Source organism: Balaenoptera acutorostrata, chromosome 8, assembly GCF_949987535.1.
Source record: "Balaenoptera acutorostrata chromosome 8, mBalAcu1.1, whole genome shotgun sequence".
Classification (NCBI taxonomy): domain Eukaryota; kingdom Metazoa; phylum Chordata; class Mammalia; order Artiodactyla; family Balaenopteridae; genus Balaenoptera; species Balaenoptera acutorostrata.
In genome coordinates, this window is record NC_080071.1 from 38,476,311 (window position 1) to 38,497,446 (window position 21,136).

At 38.6% G+C, this 21,136-nt stretch overlaps 1 protein-coding gene and 1 pseudogene across 1 annotated transcript in view; both read right to left on the reverse strand.

Annotated features, from left to right (window-relative positions):
* Positions 1-21,136, reverse strand: part of PDE11A (phosphodiesterase 11A) — a 447,087-nt gene that overhangs the window by 342,491 nt on the left and 83,460 nt on the right. The window lies entirely within an intron of this gene.
* Positions 1,217-1,742, reverse strand: LOC114238877 (60S ribosomal protein L23a-like; annotated as a pseudogene).

Sequence of the window (21,136 nt, forward strand, 5' to 3'; positions counted from 1 at the left end):
TTTTTTAATAATAATAAAGAAAGAAAAGAAAAAAATCATTAAAATAGAAAAATTTTAAAAATAATAATAAAAAAAGAAGAGAGCAACCAAACCAATAAACAAATCCACCAATGATAACAAGCGCTAAACACTAAACTAAGATAAACATAAAAATCAGAAACAAATCAGTCGCAGACAGCAAACCCTAAGTCTACAGTTGCTCCCAAAGTCCACCACCACAATTTTGGGATGACTTTTTGTCTATTCAGTTATTCCACAGATGCAGGGTACATCAAGTTGATTATGGGGATTTAATCCGCTGCTCCTGAGGCTGCTGGGAGAGATTTCCCTTTCTCTTCTTTGTTCGCACAGCTCCTGGGGTTCAGCTTTGGTTTTGGCCCCACCTCTGCATGTAGGTCGCCCTCAGGCATCTGTTCCCACCCAGAAAGGATGGGGATAAAGCAGCGGCTGATTAGGGGGCTCTTGCTCATTCAGCACAGGGAGAGGGAGGGGTAAGGTAGTTACAATTAGAATGTGCGGTGAGCCTGCAGTGGCAGAGGCCAGCATGACATTGCAACAGCCTGGGGTGCACCATGTGTTCTCCCAGGGAAGTTGTCCCTGGATCACAGGACCCCGGCAGTGGCGGGGTGCAAAGGCTTCTTGGGGGAGAGGGGGTGTGGATAGTGACCTGTGCTTGCACACAGGATTCTCAGTGGCTGCAGCAGCGTTAGCGTTTGATGTCCATCTCTGGGGTCTGAGCTGATAGCCACAGCTTGTGCCCATCTCTGAAGCTCGTTTAGGTGATGTTCTGAATCCCCTCTCCTCATGCACCCTGAAAAATGGTCTTTTGCCTCTTAGGCAGGTCCAGACTTTTTCCCGGACTCCCTCCCAGCTAGCTGTGGTGCACTAGTCCCCTTCAGGCTGTGTTCATGCAGCCAACCCCAGTCCTCTCCCTGGGATCTGACCTCTGAAGCCCGAGCCTCAGCTCCCAGCCCCCACCTGCCCTGGTGGGTGAGCAGAGAAGCCTCTCAGGCTGGTGAGTGCTGGTCGGCACCGATCCTCTGTGCGGGAATCTCTCCACTTTGTCCTCTGCATCCCTGTTGCTGCGCTCTCCTCTGTGGCTCTGAAGCTTCCCACCCCCGGGTCCCTGCCAGTGAAGGAGCTTCCTAATGTGTGGAAACTTCCTCCTTCACAGCTCCCTCCCAGAGGTGTAGGTTCCATCCTATTCTTTTTTTTTTTTTTTATAGTGAAAACTTTTATATTCAGAATTAGTCAGCTGGACTCAGTTTAGATGACCCCAATTTTGTTGGCAACATCCAAAGCATCATAGTCAGGAGCCAGTCGAACACATGCCTTCTTCTCTCCACCAGGCCTGATCAGGGTGTTGACCTTAGCCGCGTCAATGTCATAGAGCTTCTTCACAGCCTGTTTAATTTGGTGCTTGTTGGCCTTGACATCCACAATGAACACCAGTGTGTTGTTGTCTTCTATTTTCTTCATGGCTGACACGGTGGTGAGGGGGAACTTGATAATGGCATAGTGGTCAAGCTTGTATCTCCTAGGGGCGCTCTTCTGAGGATATTTGGGCTGTCTCCTGAGCCGCAGTGTTTTGGGCCATCGGAAGTTGGGTTACATCCGGATCTTCTTTTTTTGTGGCTGTGTACGCCTTTCAACACTGCTTTCTTGGCCTTCAAAGCCTTTGCTTTGGCTTCGGCTTTGGGAGGGGCAGGGACCTCCTTCTTCGCCTTCGGCGCCATCTTCATGGAAAGCCATCTTATTCTTTTGTCTCTGTTTTTCTTTTATTTCTTTTGCCCTACCCAGGTAGGTGGGGATTTTCTTTCCTTTTGGGAAGTCTGAGGTCTTCTGCCAGCATTCAGCAGGTGTTCTGTACGAGTTGTTCCACATGTCAATGTATTTTTGATGCATTTGTGGGGAGGAAGGTGATCTCCACATCTTACTCCTCCACCATCTTGAAGGTTCCCCCTCTGGTGCTTATTTTAATTGGCACCTATTCTAAAAGCTGATCCAGTCCACGTGGTTCTAAAGAAAACTGGAAAACTCTGAGACTCAAATGAAGAATGGAGACAAGAAAAGATTACATAAATAGAAAAAAAAAAGGCAGCTATAATTATCATATCAAAAACACAATCCAGGTCTTCTACTACACACAAGAAGCTACTTTAAAGACTGCTCTTATTTACTGTAATGAATTAGTTACTTGAAAAATGAAACACAAATTCATGAGGGTTTTGTTACTTGATGGACTAAAGGAAACTTTTTCATATGTTACGCGTTTCTTAATTTTTTTTTATTTTGAAAGACATGGCACCAGTGAGTTTACAGTTGAACCAGAAGACAGAAAGAAAACTAAGAATTAATAGTATACTAGTTATAGCCATAAGATAAATAAGTTTGGTCATCAAGTCTGTGTAATATGATTGTTTCAGTCAAGTAAGTAAGGCAACTGGCATTGACAGCTTAGAAAGAGTGACCTTCCAGATCAAGAATTCTGAAGCTAATGATGGCCCATTATTAGGAGTACACGACAAAGTCAACCCCCAAAGTAGAACCAATTAATAAAATAAATTAGCAACATATCTTCTCTTTAATGCACTGGTACTCATATTTCCTTCTGTGAAATTCTGACTTCTACTTAGGCTATCAGTTACACCAAAATGACTATCTTTTGCTGTGCAATTGTTGCAGGGCTTAGGAAAAGAAATGATTTACATAAAAGTTTGAAATTTGCCAATTGCTGAAAAAGATCTACTATAATTTGAGAGTATCTTAATACTCTGCTGATTTTAGATTGGTGCTGAATGGAAGAGCTAAAAATGATGCATAGCAAAAAATGCATGAAATTGCTTGCTCATCTAAACAGTTTGTAACAGCAGAGCACATGAAAAGTTAAACAGTCCATATAAAAAATCTAGAACTAAAGTTTTTCTCATGAAATCAATAGCATATTGCTGAAGGTATGTATGACTGGCATAAGTACACTTTTTAGAAATTTAGATATAGTTGACATATAACATTATATTAGCTTCAGGTGTACAACAGAATGATTCAATATTTATATATATTGCATGTACACTTTTTAAAAATTTGAGATATATATCATGTACAATATTATATGGGTTACAGGTGAACAACACAGTGATTCACAATTTTTAAAGGTTCTATTCCATTTATAGTTATTATAAAAATTAGCTATATTCCATGTTGTACAATATATCCTTGTAGCTTACTTATTTTATACATGATAGTTTGTACTTCTTAATCCCCTACCCCTATCTTGCCCCTCCCCACCTTTCCTCTCCCGGCTAGTAACCACTAGGTTGTTCTTTATATCTGTGAGTCTGTTTCCTTTTTATTATATTCACTAGTTTGTTTTATTTTTTTTAGATTTCACATATAAGTGATATCATACAGTATTTGTCTTTCTCTTTCTGACTTATTTCACTAAGCATAATACCCTCCAGGTCCATCTGTGTTACTGCAAATGGCAAAATTTGCATGGACACTTTTAATTGAGCCAAAGTAAATCCAGAAAGAAGACAAACATAGTTTATACCAGTGCTTCCTTTGAGCCTTTTCAAACTATGAGGTTTTATTTCTTATGCTTTTATTCTTGATTCTGCATTAATTTGCACCTACTTATATGTTTCAGTCCCCAATTAAATCAAAAGCTTCTTGGACTCAGTAATATACCTCCTAATTTTTAAGTCCCTCACAGTCATAATAACAATAATATAATAAAGGCTGCCATTTGTTAAGTTCTTATTAGATGCTAGGTATTGTGATAAGTAGGTATCATTGCACATTAACCTCGCCAAAAAATCTCAAGAGATTAGTCCTAACGCACTGTCTGTTAATAAAGAGGAAATAAAGGTACAAGTTAATTTGCCAAGTTTACACAACTACTGAGTAGCAGAACCCAGTTTAGAATCCAAGAGACTTTATGCCAAATCCCCTGGCTTGCCTCATAGAGTGGAGGTAGAGGCATGGTGGTTAATGGCACATTGCCTGAGGTCTCTCTGGCTCCCAAGCTGACTGGTTTTATGGTCTTGGTGTATTACTCAGGCATTCTGTGTCTCAAGTTAGTTATTATACCACCTGGCAGTTCATAAAGCAGAAGTTCAAAAACTCTCACTAAGAACCTTCCAATTTCTCTCAGGTACCTCCGAACAAATAAACCCTTTTGTGAAACATTCTCCAGCTGCTTTAATAGGCGAGTAAATCAACTGGCATTTGATAGAACTGAAATAAGGTGGATATCTGATTTCCAGTAGTGGTCCTCAATGGCTTCTGACAGGTTACACTGTGCTGTGACTACTAGCATTTCAGGCTACTGCAATTAAAATAGCGCTTGCTTTCTCCAACAAATCTACTACATGTCTACATGTCAAGCAGGGTTGGCAATTGAAATGAAGAGTGTAGATGAATAGTAAACCTTTTTGGGAAAATGGTAATTTGGAGTACTACTGAATTTGAACATTACTAAACCTGATTGAAGGATTGCCATGGTTTACCTTCAGTTTTATTTAATTTAATCGGTGTGTGGCTTTCATTTACCAAATATCCATACCCTTCTGGGAGTACTGGGAAATCTGTGATTTGAGCTAAAATTACATAAATCAGGGAACACAGAAGCATAAGAGAGGTTCCTATAATTTTCTGGTGACTCATTTAAGCCAAAACAATCAATAAGGAATAATGTTCTCTTCTTACTTTCAAAGGCATTTGGGGCATTCAGCCAACATATACAGAGAAATTCATTAATCCCTTAATCAGTGGCATAGGAGGCAACACATTGTAGAAAGAACTCTGAACTCAATGTTAAGAAATGTTGAGTTTAAATCAAGCTCTGCTACTAATCAGCTGTGTCTCACTAGGCAAATCACTTCTCCTATGTGACTCAGTTTCCTGCTCTGTAAAGTAAGAGGATTTCTGTTCTTGAACTTTAAAGTTTTAAGAATTGGTACAGTGTAAAAACAAAAATATTGGGCTTCCCTGGTGGCGCAGTCGTTGAGAATCTGCCTGCCAATGCAGGGGACACGGGTTCGAGCCCTGGTGTGGGAAGATCCCACATGCCGCGGAGCGACTGGGCCCGTGGGCCACAGTTACTGAGCCTGCGCGTCTGGAGCCTGTGCTCCGTAATAAGAGAGGCCGCGATGATGAGAGGCCCGCGCACCGCAATGAAGAGTGGCCCCCGCTTGCCGCAACTGGAGAAAGCCCTCGCACAGAAACGAAGACCCAACACAGCCATAAATAAATAAATAAATAAATAAATATTTAAAAACAAAACAAAACAAAAAAAAACTAAAGGAACTTTGCATATATACCCTTTAAAAAAAAACAAAAAAAACAAAAAACAAAAAACAAAAATATTTATCTAGGTGGGAAACCAGGAGTTTTATAAAATGCTACATGAAGAGCCAGAGTAAGGCCCAGGTGCTTATATTTGCTTCTTTAAAGTTGACACATCAAGACACTGCTTTGGGAAAAATCCCTGGTGTTCTCCTTACTTGCTGCAAGTAATAAATCCTTCCTTCTTCCACAAAAAAATAAAAAATAAAGTTGAGACATTATGTTGGAAAAAGGAGTAGTTACCCTAAAAAACATAAGCCAAAGTGACCTTAGACAAAAACCTTTTGCTCTAGTGCAAGTTTTCTCAAACAAGAGGCTGCCAAACTATTTCAACTATCAAGGAAAATATAAAAAGAGAAAAAGACACCCTGACTTTCAGTGTCCTTTTTTTTTTTTTTGGTCCAAAACTAGAGTAAGATTAACCCCACCCTATTGCATGCAACTACAGGCATGGAAAGGAATAAAAAATAGCACTGAACTATCATGTCCCTGGGAGTAAGAACACACCTGTTATCATCTTCCGTGTTGAGACATTCAGGGAAGTGGGGTCCCAGGCCCTACTATCAGTCTAATACACTCTTGACTCCCTTCCCCTCTTCTCAGCTATGTCTTTCCCTCTTGCTGCAGTGTCAGCCTGGGGGAGCCATGTACCTGGACAGAGCAGAGGACAAGCAGAAGCATCTCTGGCAGTGGGATCAGAGCCTTTTCACAGCCCCATGGGCTTGCTCTGCCCACTACAGACCCTGTTTCATGAGTGGGATGGACGCTCTGTGTTCTCTCTTAGAACCGTATGGAGAGTGTTAAGGAGCTGGTTCCAATCCCAACTTACTGCTTACCAGTTGTGTGTCTTACTTTCTGGGTTTGGTTTCCTCTTCTTAAAAATGGGGATTATAATACCTCACTAAATTACTCTACCATGCGTGCTACAGCTGCAGCAATTAATGAAGAAAAAAATGGAGACCTGATATAATATGGACACTTGAGAAATGTCTGAGCTGTGGGCCCATGTCTGCACAATGTCTGGCAGCCTGGATTTGCCAGAAGTCCATTTACATTAGACACGGAGGAGTCTCCCTGGAAATAATTCCTCTTAAGGGAAGAGAAAGGCAGACCTATACGCTTAGCCCTGTAACAATGCCTCGATTGTCAGAGGGAAGGGAGTGACTAGTAGGATATCCTGTTTGTTGACATTCATAACTGTGGCTGACCTGGCCTCCAAATGCTTATGTTTGATTCCTAAAAACAAAGAAAGATACGAGTAGACCTGTAAAGAGCTGGTTACATTTAGGGGATGAAAGGTAATGGTGGTTTCCAGCCATGATGGAGTGTCCAGCAGGAGACAGTCCAGCTGTCATCATCTAAGGCATGCCACCTTCATGAGGCTTAGACCAACAGATGCCCAGAAAATAAGGAAAATTATTTTATTTTAAGGAAAATAAAAAGAGTTGTTTATGAGTACATGTCAAACGTCACCCTGGGACTTCCCAGAAGTAGGTAGAAAGGTCTGAGGAACTGAAGACACCACAGTATCAAAGGTGGTTGAAAGGTAGAAAAATATGTTACAACAGAAGCTCTCTTAATGACCTCCACTTAAGTAATCTGCAGTATAAATTGATGACCTCTGTAAAACATAGTGACATATCTAAAGCATGCTGAAAGGTTTAGCTAGGAGACTAATACTCTTGCATACACCTGGCCCTACTAGCTGAGCGTTTTTGCTTACCCAAGTGTCAACTGTATTTGTTTCCAAGCCTGTTTATGTCAGTTGTAGTTGTTCTTATAAGTTCAGATATGTTTTTTTTTAATTACATAAACCAAACAATATGAAAAGAAGAAAATCTTTTTTTTTCCCTAGGAAAATTAAGTTGAAATCCAGAGAGTTTGATAAAATTGTGTCATCAAAAAGGAAAAACTCTCAAGTTAGATGTAGGTAAGACAATCATAAAAAGCTGAAGAGGGCTTCCCTGGTGGCGCAGTGGTTGAGAATCTGCCTGCTAATGCAGGAGACACGGGTTCGAGCCCTGGTCTGGGAGGATCCCACATGCCGCGGAGCGGCTGGGCCCGTGAGCCACGGCTGCTGAGCCTGCGCTTCTGGAGCCTGTGCCCCGCGACGGGAGGGGCCGCGATAGTGAAAGGCCCACGCACCGCGATGAAGAGCGGTCCCCGCACCGCGATGAAGAGTGGCCCCCACTTGCCGCAACTGGAGAAAGCCCTCGCACGAACCAAAGACCCAGCACAGCCAAAAATAAATAAATAAATAAATAAAATAAAATAAAATAAAAAAATTAAAAAAAAAAAAAAAAAAAGCTGAAGAAAAATCAAAAAAGCCTAGAATGATTCTAGATTTCTTTACAAGTACCTTTTAACTCTAGCTCCATTTTAAATCAAACTAAATTATCAACCACAGATAATGCATTATGGGTGTGGTTTATGTAAGGAAAACAAAGTGATTCTCTAGTTAATGGATCCTCAATCAAAGAAAACACTTGCCTGACAATAAAAAATTGTCTGATGGATGTACATTAATATTTTAATTAAAATAACATGTTTAAGATGTATATGTGTTGCTTTGAAATAATTTGCTATTTTAATGAATTTGGAGCCTACCTAACCAATTACCAGTCCTGATCACATCAGATAAGAAGCCTTCTTCTATATTATTGTGACCCTCTTTCAACCTAACTTAGTATAGTCATATCTATCAGGTTTTACAGAGTATGCAATAATCCTAAAATTACATCTATTTTACTCAAAGAACTGTATTTAGATAACTGACTCAAATCTTGGAAATTGAAATGTTAACTCTAAAGATTGCATACAGTACTTAGTGTCCAGTTTTTCTCAGCAAACATTCCTGACTACATCCTTCTGGGTATTTTTACAAACAGAGGCAGATTCACCCACTGATGTCTGCTTACATAGTAAAACTTCATAGTAAAATTTCAGGGATTCCATGAAGATCCTCTGTCCCTCAAATATACCCCCACTAGCTTGCAGATGTCTACAGGGCTACAGTTGATACTGTTTTCCTTATTGCTTTCTGAGAGCAGCTTTTCCTACAGTCAGAATTGAGGGCCAGAGGACCCTCTAACACTTATAGAGGGGAAGAGGGCAAAGGGCAAAAGCAAAGGACCCCAGAATGTCAATTATATAGTCCAAGTTTCCTAATCTTCTCTAATGCTTGATAAAATCAACTATTTTCCCAAGCATTTGACTATCATGGAAAACTACTAACTGACACCTTACAGAATCACTATTCTGAGGAACATCATTAGTGAAATGTTTGTTTTTTGAACCACGTCTTCCTCATCTCTAAGTGGAAGCAATGGTACATACCAAACTGCATAGTCATGTAAAATAAGGATGCTACAGACAGAGTTGTCTAATACAGTAAGCCACTCCACAAATGTTAGTTTCATGTCCCTGCATGAGTTATTTTTTTCTCTTCAGAAATAAATAGATGCTTTATTAAACTTCTAGATGAGTAGAAAATAGGCCATTGTCTCTAAGAATGATTTTGTTTAGAGACAAATATTCTATGTGTGACTACTGCATTAAAAATATGGTGGCTATAGGAAATAGATGAAGATGCAGTACATATATACAATGGAATATTACTCAGCCATAAAAAAAGGAAAATTAATACCATTTGCAGCAACATGGATGGACCTAGAGATTGCCATACTGAGTGAAGTAAGTCAGACACAGAAAGACAAATATCATATGATATCCCTTATACGTGGAATCTAAAAAAAGAGTACAAATGAGCTTATTTACAAAACAGAAGTAGAATCACAGATGTAGAAAACAAACTTATGGTTACCAGGGGATAAGGAGAGAGAGAGATAAATTGGGAGATTGGGACTGACATATACACACTACTATACATAAAATAGATAACTAATAAGAACCTGCTGTATAGCACAGGGAGTTCTACTTAATACTCTGTAGTGGCCTATAAGGGAAAAGAATCTAAAAACAAAAAAGAGTGGATATATGTATATGTATAACTGATTCTCTTTGCTGTACACCTGAAACTAACACAACATTGTAAATCAACTATACTCCAATAAAAATTTTTTTAAAATTAAAAAAAAAATGGTGTCTACTCTCTTCTTAAGGAATTTTAAAAACAGAAGAAATTTCTCTGTTGTGTTTTAATTTTTGTCATTTACTATGTTTTAATTTTTTATGTTTTGCTTAATATTTTGCGTTATAGCAAAAAGAACCAAGCAATATTCTCCTACTAGCTTTCCAATGGCTCTGAAACATTCCTCAGAATTAAAGCTTTCTCCTCCATTGTCACAGTCCATCCAGTAAAAGCTGACCAGCTGTGTAAAATGAAAGTCAGTGAGAAGAGTGACTGCGAACATAACTTCCAGGGAGTTAAGTGTGAGAAGTCACTGGGTGCCACCACCACTGCCGCACACCAAATCTTGTGAAGCAATGTTTTCTTGTCTCTTCTAAGTTCTGTGAGAATCTTGACTCTAAAGCTGTAACTAATGAAAGCAACCCATGTCTGGGTCCACAAACAAACATTCACCGTGAGCCTTCAGGAATTTGAGAATGTCACCTATACCCAGACTGAGCCTTCGGGGGTCACCTCTCGATGCTTCTATGGCTCTACCTGACCCTGTGACAGGCACAAATAAGAAACTCTCAGATCCGCCCTGTGCAGCTTCTCGAAGAAAGTGTTCGCTTCTACCGCAGAGAAGGAGTGCATGCTATCATCATCCACCTTGGAACTTCAGTGGTTTCCTTAAATTTAATATTGTGAGATGCCATAAACAAAATTCATCCATTCTGCTATTCCTTTCTAAACTGTGCAGATTTAAGCAAATCCCTCTCTACCTTTATATTTCCAGACTAAAGAGCTGGACCAGCTTCCTGGGCGTGCAACCTGTACAGTCACACAGTACCCTGTGCTTCAAAGTGTCCTGAGCTTGCTTTAATGCTCTCCTGTGACAGGCTTAAAATTCTTAATAATTTTTGAACAAGGAGCCCGCATTTTCATTTTGCACTGGGCCCTACAAATTATGCAGCCAGCCCTGCCACAGAGTCTGAATTGTCTAGGTCTATTCTCATGTGAAAGCCCATTTTCTCTTCACTGTCTGTATCTCTGCGATTTAGTCAAGAATTAGTGTCCTTTTAAGTCAGAAGGACAATGGAACCAAGGTCCACAGACAGCAGCTGTGGAAAGCCTGTTCCCACAACTAGTGTATGGGCAACAAGAGATATACATTGAAATTACAGCCTCTGAAACTTTCTTGGCATCTTCTGTAGCCCCCTTATTTTTTCCTTGCTCAAAGCTAACCAGAATCTTCCAGGTGCACCAAGGTTACTTGTGTTATACATAAAAATGTATCACTTCTGCTTGCAAAATTTCAGTACGATATCTCAACTAGATCGGCAAAAGAGGTCTGTCTACTAACTGCGCTCAAAGCACCCTGCATACACACTGAACTTTTTGGTGACTTCAGAGTCTGACTCAGTTATTTTGCACAGAGTTCTTTTAAGTGGTCCTCAAAACCCATCATACAGTCTAAAACAATTGATAGCTTTAGTGTCTCTCTTATGTCAGAAAATACATAAGAATAACAATGTGAGCAATTCACTCTGCTTTAAGAAAGATAAGCAATTCACTGGAGAATGCTGTTTTCCTAAAGCAGTATCAATTTTTGATGTGGTTATGAGGAAAAACTATTAGTCACAGCACAGAATGAATGAAGTTTAGAGGAACACTCTGCCCAGGCCTAAATCTTCCTATCACACCAGAGGCAAGTTACAGATAAGAAAGGAAAGGAAGGCCCATTTCCTCTGTAAAACAGAGGATATTTTTCTGTGAATTTCTTTACGCAGAAACTGGGGATTTATGCCATTTACACAGGGGGAAAATGGATCCACTAACTTATCCACTGGGGCCAAAATCCTAATAGTTATACTTATGCCTTGGCAGGGTTCTTCTTTATAGTTGATGAATTTCTCCACTTTGAGAGAGAGCAGTTTTCTTGGTTGGCAGGTCACAAACTGTTTATCTCCTTGAATAGTGTTATTTGTTTTGTGCATTCTCAGTGAGTCACTGCCCCTGGTCCTAAATTCCTTCCACCTGAGACTTGGAAGCATCTATCTAAATACCAGGAGTCCAATGGAATCCTCCAGTCTCACCCTATGCCAGAGACATGGGGTGGATCAATGACATATTCTGGTCAAGACTGAATGTAGTCAGATCACCATCACATCCTAGCAGCTAGAGATCCTTACATTTCCCAAAATCTACATTAAAAAACAAAACAAAGAATCCTCTCAACATCTCTGCAAGAACCAAGATGGCGGAGTAGAAGGACGTGCTCTCACTCCCTCTTGTGAGAACACCAGAATCACAACTAGCTGCTGGACAATCATCAACAGGAAGACACTGGAATTCACCAAAAAAGATACCCCACATCCAAAGACAAAGGAGAAGCCACAATAAGACGGTAGGAGGGGTGCAATCAAAGTAAAATCAAATCCCATAACTGCTGGGTGGTTGACTCACAGACCGGAGAACACTTATACGACAGAAGTCCACCCACTGGAGTGAAGGTTCTGAGACCCACGTCAGGCTTCCCAACCTGGGGGTCTGGCAACGGGAGGAGGAATTCCTAGAGAATCAGACTTTGAAGCCTAGTGGGATTTGATTGCAGGACTTCAACAGGACTGGGGGAAACAGAGATTCCACTCTTGGAGGGCACACACAAAGCAGTGTGCGCATCGGGACCCAGGGGAAGGAGCAGTGACCACAGGGGAGACTGAACCAGACCTACCTGCTAGTGTTGGAGGGTCTCCTGCAGAGGCGGGAGGCAGCTGTGGCTCACCGTGGGGACAAGGACGCTGGCAGCAGAAGTTCTGGGAAGTAATCCTTGGCGTGAGCCCTCCCAGAGTCTGCCATTAGCCCCACCAAAGAGCCCAGGTAGGCTCCAGTGTTGGATTGCCTCAGGCCAAACAACGAACAGGGAAGGAACCCAGCCTCACCCATCAACAGTCAAGCGGATTAAAGTTTTACTGAGCTCTGCCCACCAGAGCAACAGTCAGCTCTACCCACCACCAGTCCCTCCCATCAGGAAGCTTGCACAAGCCTCTTAGATAGCTTCATCCACCAGGGGGCAGACAGTAGAAGCAAGAAGAACTACAATCCTGCAGCCTGTGGAACAAAAACCACATTCACAGAAAGACAGACAAGATGAAAAGGCAGAGGGCTATGTACCAGATGAAGGAACAAGACAAAACCTCAGAAAAACAACTAAATGAAGTGGAGATAGGCAACATTCCAGAAAAAGAATTCAGAATAATGATAGTGAAGATGATCCAGGACCTCGGAAAAAGAATGGAGGCAAAGATCAAGAAGATGCAAGAAATGTTTAACAAAGACCGAGAAGAATTAAAGAACAAACAAACAGAGATGAACAATACAATAACTGAAATGAAAACTACACTAGAAGGAATCAATAGCAGAATAACTGAGGCAGAAGAATGGATAAGTGACCTGGAAGACAGAATGGTGGAATTCACTGCTGAGGAACAGAATAAAGAAAAAAGAATGAAAAGAAATGAAGACAGCCTAAGAGACCTCTGGGACAACATTAAATGCAACAACATTCCCATTATAGGGATCCCAGAAGGAGAAGAGAGAGAGAAAGGACCCAAGAAAATATTTGAAGAGATTATAGTCGAAAACTTCCCTAACATGGGAAAGGAAATAGCCACCCAAGTCCAGGAAGCACAGAGAGTCCCGTACAGGATAAACCCCAGGAGAAACACGCCGAGACAAATAATAATCAAACTGGCAAAACTTAAAGACAAAGAAAAATTATTGAACGCAGTAAGGGAAAAACGACAAATAACATACAAGGGAACTCCCATAATGTTAACAGCTGATTTCTCACCACAAACTCGACAAGCCAGAAGGGAGTGGCATGATATACTTAAAGTGATGAAAGGGAAGAACCTACAACCAACATTACTCTACCCAGCAAGGATCTCATTCAGATTCAATGGAGAAATCAAAAGCTTTACAGACAAGCAAAAGCTATGAGAATTCAGCACCACCAAACCAGCTCTTCAACAAATGCTAAACGAACTTCTCTAAGTGGGAAACACAAGAGAAGAAAAGGACCTACAAAACAAACCCAAAACAATTAAGAAAATGGTCATAGGAACATACATATCAATAATTACCTTAAACATGAGTGGATTAAATGCTCCAACCGAAAGACACAGGCTTGCGGAATGGATACAAAAATAAGACCCATCTATATGCTGTCTACAAGCGACCCACTTCAGACCTAGGGACACATACAGACTGAAAGTGAGGGGATGGAAAAAGATATTCCATGCAAATGGAAATCAGAAGAAAGCTGGAGTAGCAATACTCATATCAGATAAAATAGACTTTAAAATAAAGAATGTTACAAGAGACAAGGAAGGAAACTACATAATGATCAAGGGATCAATCCAAGAAGAAGATATCACAATTATAAATATATATGCACCCAACATAGGAGCACCTCAATACATAAGGCAACTGCTAACAGCTATAAAAGAGGAAATCGACAGTAACACAATAATAGTGGGGGACTTTAACACCACACTTACACCAATGGACAGATCATCCAAAATGAAAATAAACAAGGAAACAGAAGGTTTAAATGATACAATAGACCAGATAGATTTAATTGATATTTATAGGACATTCCATCCAAAAACAACAGATTGCACCTTCTTCTCAAATCCGCACAGAATATTCTCCAGGATAGATCACATCTTGGGTCACAAATCAAGCCTCAGTAAATTTAAGAAAACTGAAATCATATCAAGCATCTTTTCTCACCACAACGCTATGAGATTAGAAATGAATTACAGGGAAAAAAATGTGAAAAGCACAAACACATGGAGGCTAAACAATACGTTACTAAATAACCAAGAGATCACTGAAGAAATCAAAGAGGAAATCAAAAAATACCTAGAGACAAATGACAATGAAACACAACGATCCTAAACTTATGGGATGCGGCAAAAACAGTTCTAAGAGGGAAGTTTATAGCTATACAAGCCTATCTCAAGAAACAAGAAAAATCTCAAGTAAACAATCTAACCTTACACCTAAAGGAACTAGAGAAAGAAGAACAAACAAAACCCCAAATTAGCAGACGGAAAGAAATCATAAAGATCAGAGCAGAAATAAATGAAATAGAAACAAAGAAAACAATAGCAAAGATCAATAAAACTAAAAGCTGGTTCTTTGAGAAGATAAACAAAATTGATAAACCATTAGCCAGACTCATCAAGAAAAAGAGGGAGAGGACTCAAATCAATAAAATTAGAATTGAAAAAGGAGAAGTTACAACAGACACTGCAGAAATACAAAGCATCCTAAGAGACTACTACAAGCAACTCTATGCCAATAAAATGGACAACCTGGAAGAAATGGACAAATTCTTAGAAAGGGATAACCTTCCAAGACTGAAACAGGAAGAAATAGAAAGTATGAACAGACCAATCCAAAGTAATGAAATTGAAACTGTGATTAAAAATCTTCCAATAAACAGAAGTCCAGGACCAGACGGCTTCACAGGTGAATTATATCAAACATTTAGAGAAGAGCTAACACCCATCCTTCTCAAACTCTTCCAAAAACTTGCAGAGGAGGAACACTCCCAAACTCATTCTAAGAGGCCACCATCACCCTGATACCAAAACCAGACAAATATACTACAAAAAAAGAAAATTACAGAACAATATCACTGATGAATATAGATGCAAAAACTCTCAACAAAATACTAGCAAACAGAATCCAACAATACATTAAAAGGATCATACACCATGATCAAGTGGGATGTATCCCAGGAATGCAAAGATTCTTCAATATATACAAATCAATCAATGCAATACACCATATTAACAAATTGAAAAATAAAAACCATATGATCATCTCAGTAGATACAGAAAAAGCTTCTGACAAAATTCAACACCCATTTATGATAAAAACTCTCCAGAAAGTGGGCACAAAGGGAACCTACCTCAACATAATAAAGGTCATATACAACAAACCCACAGCAAACATCATTCTCAATGGTGAAAAACTGAAAGCATTTCCTCTAAGATCAGGAACAACACAAGGATGTCCACTCTCACCACTATTATTCAACATAGTTTTGAAAGTCCTAGCCACGGCAATCAGAGAAGAAAAAGAAATAAAAGGAATACAAATTGGAAAAGAAGAAGTAAAACTGTCACTCTTTGCAGATGACATGATACTATACATAGAAAATGCTAAAAATGCCACCAGAAAACTACTAGAGCTAATCAATGAATCTGGTAAAGTTGTAGGATACAAAATTAATGCACAGAAATCTCTTGCATTCCTATACACTAATGATGAAAAATCTGAAAGAGAAATTAAGGAAACACTCCCATTTACCATTGCACCAAAAAGAATAAAATACCTAGGAATAAACCTACCTAGGGAGACAAAAGACCTGTATGCATAAAACTATAACACTGATGAAAGAAATTAAAGATGATACCAACAGATGGAGAGATATATCATGTTCTTGAATTGGAAGAATCAATATTGTGAAAATGACTATACTACCCAAAGCAATCTACAGATTCAACTCAATCTCTATCAAATTACCAATGGCATTTTTTACAGAACTAGATCAAAAAATCTCAAAATTGTATGGAGACACAAAAGACCCTTAATAGCCAAAGCAGTCTTGAGGGAAAAAAGCGGAGCTGGAGGAATCAGACTCCCTGACTTCAGACTATACTACAAAGCTACAGTAATCAAGACAATATGGTACTGGCACAACAACAGAAACATAGATCAATGGAACAAGATAGAAAGCCCAGAGATAAACCCACGCACCTATGGTCAACTAATCTATGACAAAGGAGGCAAGGATATACAGTGGAGAAAAGACAGTTTCTTCAATAAGTGGTGCTGGGAGAACTGGACAGCTACATGTAAAAGAATGAAATTAGAACACGCCCTAACACCATACACAAAAATAAACTCAAAATGGATTCGAGACCTAAATGTAAGACCGGACACTGTAAAACTCTTAGAGGAAAACACAGGACATAAATCACATAACACATAAATCACAGCAAGATCTTTTTTTATCCACCTCCTAGAGTAATGGAAATAAAAACAAAAATAAACAAATGGGACCTAATGAAACTTAAAAGCTTTTGCACAGCAAAGGAAACCATAAACAAGGCGGAAAGACAACCCTCAGAATGGGAAAAAACATTTGCAAATGAATCAACGGACAAAGGATTAATCTCCAAAATATATAAACAGTTCATGCAGCTCAATATTAAAGAAACAAACAACCCAATCCAAAAAGGGGCAGAAGACCTAAACAGACATTTCTCCAAAGAAGACATACAGATGGCCAAGAAGCACATGAAAAGCTGCTCAACATCACTAATTATTAGAGAAATGCAAATCAAAACTACCATGAGGTATCACCTCACACCAGTTAGAATGGGCGTCATCAGAAAATCTACAAACAACAAATGCTTGAGAGGGTGTGGAGAAAAGGGAACCCTCTTGCACTGTTGGTGGGAATGTAAATTGATATAGCCACTATGGAGAACAGTATGGAAGTTCCTTAAAAAACTAAAAATAGACCATATGGGCCAGCAATCCCACTACTGGGCATATACCCAGAGATAACCATAATTCAAAAAGACACATGCACCCCAATGTTTACTGCAGCACTATTTACAATAGCCAGGTCATGGAAGCAACTTAAATGCCCATCGACATACGAATGGATAAAGAAGTAGTGGTACACATATACAATGGAATATTACTCAGTCATAAAAAGGAACGAAATTGAGTCATTTGTTGAGACATGGATGGATCTAGAAACTGTCATACAGAGTGAAGTAAGTCAGAAAGAGAAAAACAAATATCTTATATTAACGTGTGTATGTGGAACCTAGAAAAATGGTACAGATGAACCGGTTTGCAGGGCAGAAGTTGAGACACAGACGTAGAGAACAAACGTATGGACACCAAGGGGGGAAAGCCACAGGGGTGTGGAGATGGTGATGTGCTGAACTGGGCGATTGGGATTGACATGTATACACTGATGTGTATAAAACTGATGACTAATAAGAACCTGCAGTACAAAAAAACAAACAAAAAAAACAACTAATACTAAACTTTCTTTGGGTTATTTGTATGGAAATATGTTAATATAAATGTTTCAGACATTACATGAAATTTCTAAAAATCTTATATGTTCTGGTATAATGTTATAAGTCATAATTCTAGTTATTACTTTAAAATGTATATCTCAGAAATAACTAAATTTCCTTGTCAACTGCATTATTATGAACTTTCATCAAATCTTTAACCATGGTCATTTTTAAGTCTTTTGTCATTTACAGACAGTTCGTTGTGTACTCTGATGCTTTTGCAAAAATGTTCCTATAAAAGGGTTTCATCTTCAAGGAATTCATGGAAAAGACTCTGACAAGTACAGGTTTCTGGTAACTGACTATACTGCTGAACTGAATAAATAAGCATTTTCAGAACTCTAATGGAAAACAGATGAATTCATAAAAGTGCTAACAAAAGATCAAGATAAAAAAATTAATTACATGGGACTGAGTGAACTGATGAGGATGATTATAATTTTTGTGACTTTCTGTTTGAAAAAAAAAAAAAATCCCACAAGGACTCAGAGGCAAAAACTGTACAAATCAATTTTCACTGCAAAGTAAAGGAGCTGTTACAGTGGAGGATTACTGGACTGAATGTCAATATTATGACATAGCATGAGTGTGTTTCATGTTTGGTAATTGCAATCATTGTTGCTTTTGTTGTGGTCATCCATTTACAATGCTTGGTGTCAGTTTATTTATCCCTTGTAAAAACAAAATACAGTGTGTATATGTGGAAAAAAAAAAAAAAAGGAGTTGCCAATGGCCAAAGATGGAACAATTTGAACAATAAAATAAAGTAGTATTATTTTATAACCCACAGTGTATAATAAAATATTGAGAGACAACACTAAAAAAAAAATTAAAAAAACAAAAAACAAACAAACAAAAAAACACCTTTGAGAACTCCCAGCTCATCACATCATCTGACCATGAGCCTTTTTTTTTAACTTTTTATTTTATATTGGAGTATAGTTGATTAACAATGTTGTGTTAGTTTCATGTGTACATCAAAATGATTCAATTATACACATATATGTATCTATTCTTTTTTAAATTATTTTCCCATTTAGGTTATTACACAATATTGAGCAGAGTTCCCTGTGCTATACAGGAGGTCCTTGTTGGTTATCCCGGCCATGAGACTTTTATTCATATCCCAGTATTTCCCATCAGTTATCTCAAATCCTTTAAGGAACCAAATGGAGAAAGAGGGAGGGAGGGAGGGAGGGGGGGATGGAGAGAGAGAATTAACCGTTTGATATTTTGATCCAAACTGAAACATACACTACTACAGTTTCAGGTTTAAAAAATCTATATCTAATCTATATCTTTATCTATATCTATATCTATATATACCAAATAGTAAGCAAAACTGACCTTCTTTCTCTGGTGAACCTCACCCCAGCACCAATAGAAGTAGGTGGGGATGGGGTTGGAGTTAATCTAGCACAAAGTACATATGGTTAGAAATCATGCACTCGTCTCAGAAGGAAACATGAATTATTCCAATCAAATACTGTTTCGTCAATGAGAATCCATGTGTATCTTGAATTTTCTGCATCTCAGATACTGCAATTCCACCTTTAATGTCACAATTGTGACACTCACTTACTTTTGTCTTTTAAATAATGTAGTTGATCAATAAAAGAACTTATTCTTTTTACTTAAAAAATTTACAGCAGTAATTTTCAGTTACAAATTCCTGAGGGGATAGTTTGAAAAAATATTTAAAATATAATATTGGTTTATATTTGTAAATGGAAATATATGTACTGTTACCATAAAACAAACTACAGAATATTTGGTCAGACAACATCTTCTGGGCCAGTCAAGATAGGACTCTTGTAAATGCTTATGAAGGCACAAGTTTTTAAATGCTGCAAAACAATCTATCTAAAGGAAAAGCATTATCTTCTTCCTGTAAGTTTCCTGAGTTTCTTTTTTTTAACTTGGTATATATTAGGGGCCACAGGGAAGGGAGGACACTTGGACCATAATAAAAATCTCTTATTCTCAGCTTCAGATCACACAGGAGACCTTAATTAAATTTCTAACTCTTCTCTAAATTACACATTTACACTTATAATAAAACTCATTTATAGTAATGCCTTTGGGGGTGTATCTGATAAGCTCTTGGAGGCTTTCCAATTATAATAGACTAAACAATATTTTACTGCTTTCTTCCTAATTCTAAAATAACATGCCTAACATAATCTTAATAAAAATAGCAGAGTTAGAAATAGTAAGAAAAAAGCTAGAGATCAATCTCATTTATAAAGTGCTAACTGAACCCAGCAATATAACAAAACAATAATACATTACCAAACAGGAGTCATCCCAGACATAAAAGCAAGACAAACCCAAAGTTCAAAAGTTTCCAAACAATAAATAAATTAATAAAGTGGAAAGTAAAAATTTCCCAGAATTGGGAAGGGGATTAAGGTAGAACTAGATGCCAGGGTGTCTGCCGGCTTTAATTCTGTCAAAATGCCTGCATCAAAAACACTTGAATCAAAATGTTCTGTGTAGATAGGTGATAAAGAGAAATTACTAAAATATTCCTACCATTCATACTATTTGCCTCTTCAGTGAACATCCGTCTCTTACTTACTCTTAACCCATTTCTACAAAAATTTTTGTTTCCTATGGTTCTTAAGAGTACATTCCATATAGAGTTTTATTCCAATGGTTCATTTTATTCTTAAATACATGGTGTTAACTATCAAAAATCAACAATCACCAGTAGGTAGTTAAATAGTTGTAGCTCTCTTTCAAGGTTCTTAAGCCAAGCAGACTACTGATTCATGTAACAGTTTTTGAAGACTCCTCGGTCTGACATGACACAAATGACAGAGACCTTGACCTATCCAAATATCAGCTTAAGAGCATCAAAACTACGCCAGCCTAGAATCACACCTGATTCCAGCATGACCGAGACTATAACAGAACATGACAAAAGGTACTTTACTTCAATATTGACTGCAGAACAGAGATTCTTTTTTAATCTCTTCTTTTCATTCTCAATCCTTGTGGCTGAAATAGAGAGATGATTTTCCACAAACCCTTTTTATGGTGGAAGCAGAAACATTGTAGGCTCCAACATTTGTGAGAAGACAGGCAAGGAAGCACTTGGGAGAGATATTACACCACTGACTTGCTAATTGCTGCTGGGGACACTCCTTAACCAGGATTTCCTACCCATAAAATGGGGCTACTCTATGTGGTATGGCCCACAAAGGAACCACAGAGATGAATGGGACCACCACTTTTGTCTGACCCTCTACCCATAGGCAGCCAAACATCTGCATGGTATAGAGTAAGGTCCAGAAACACTGGAGTTTAAAGACAGATTCAACTCTCAGCTCTGTCGTTTTCAATTGTGTAACATGGAGCAAATCACTTAAAATCTCTGAACCTCTTTTTTTTAAGCTGTAAAATAAGACAATGAACAAAAACAACTTCAGAGGTATCTTTACTTTCTGTGATTTTCATACATTCAGAGCAGATGTTTCTTAGCAATTTTCCACTGAGGATGTATCAGGGAAGATTCTTATGTCACCTTTAT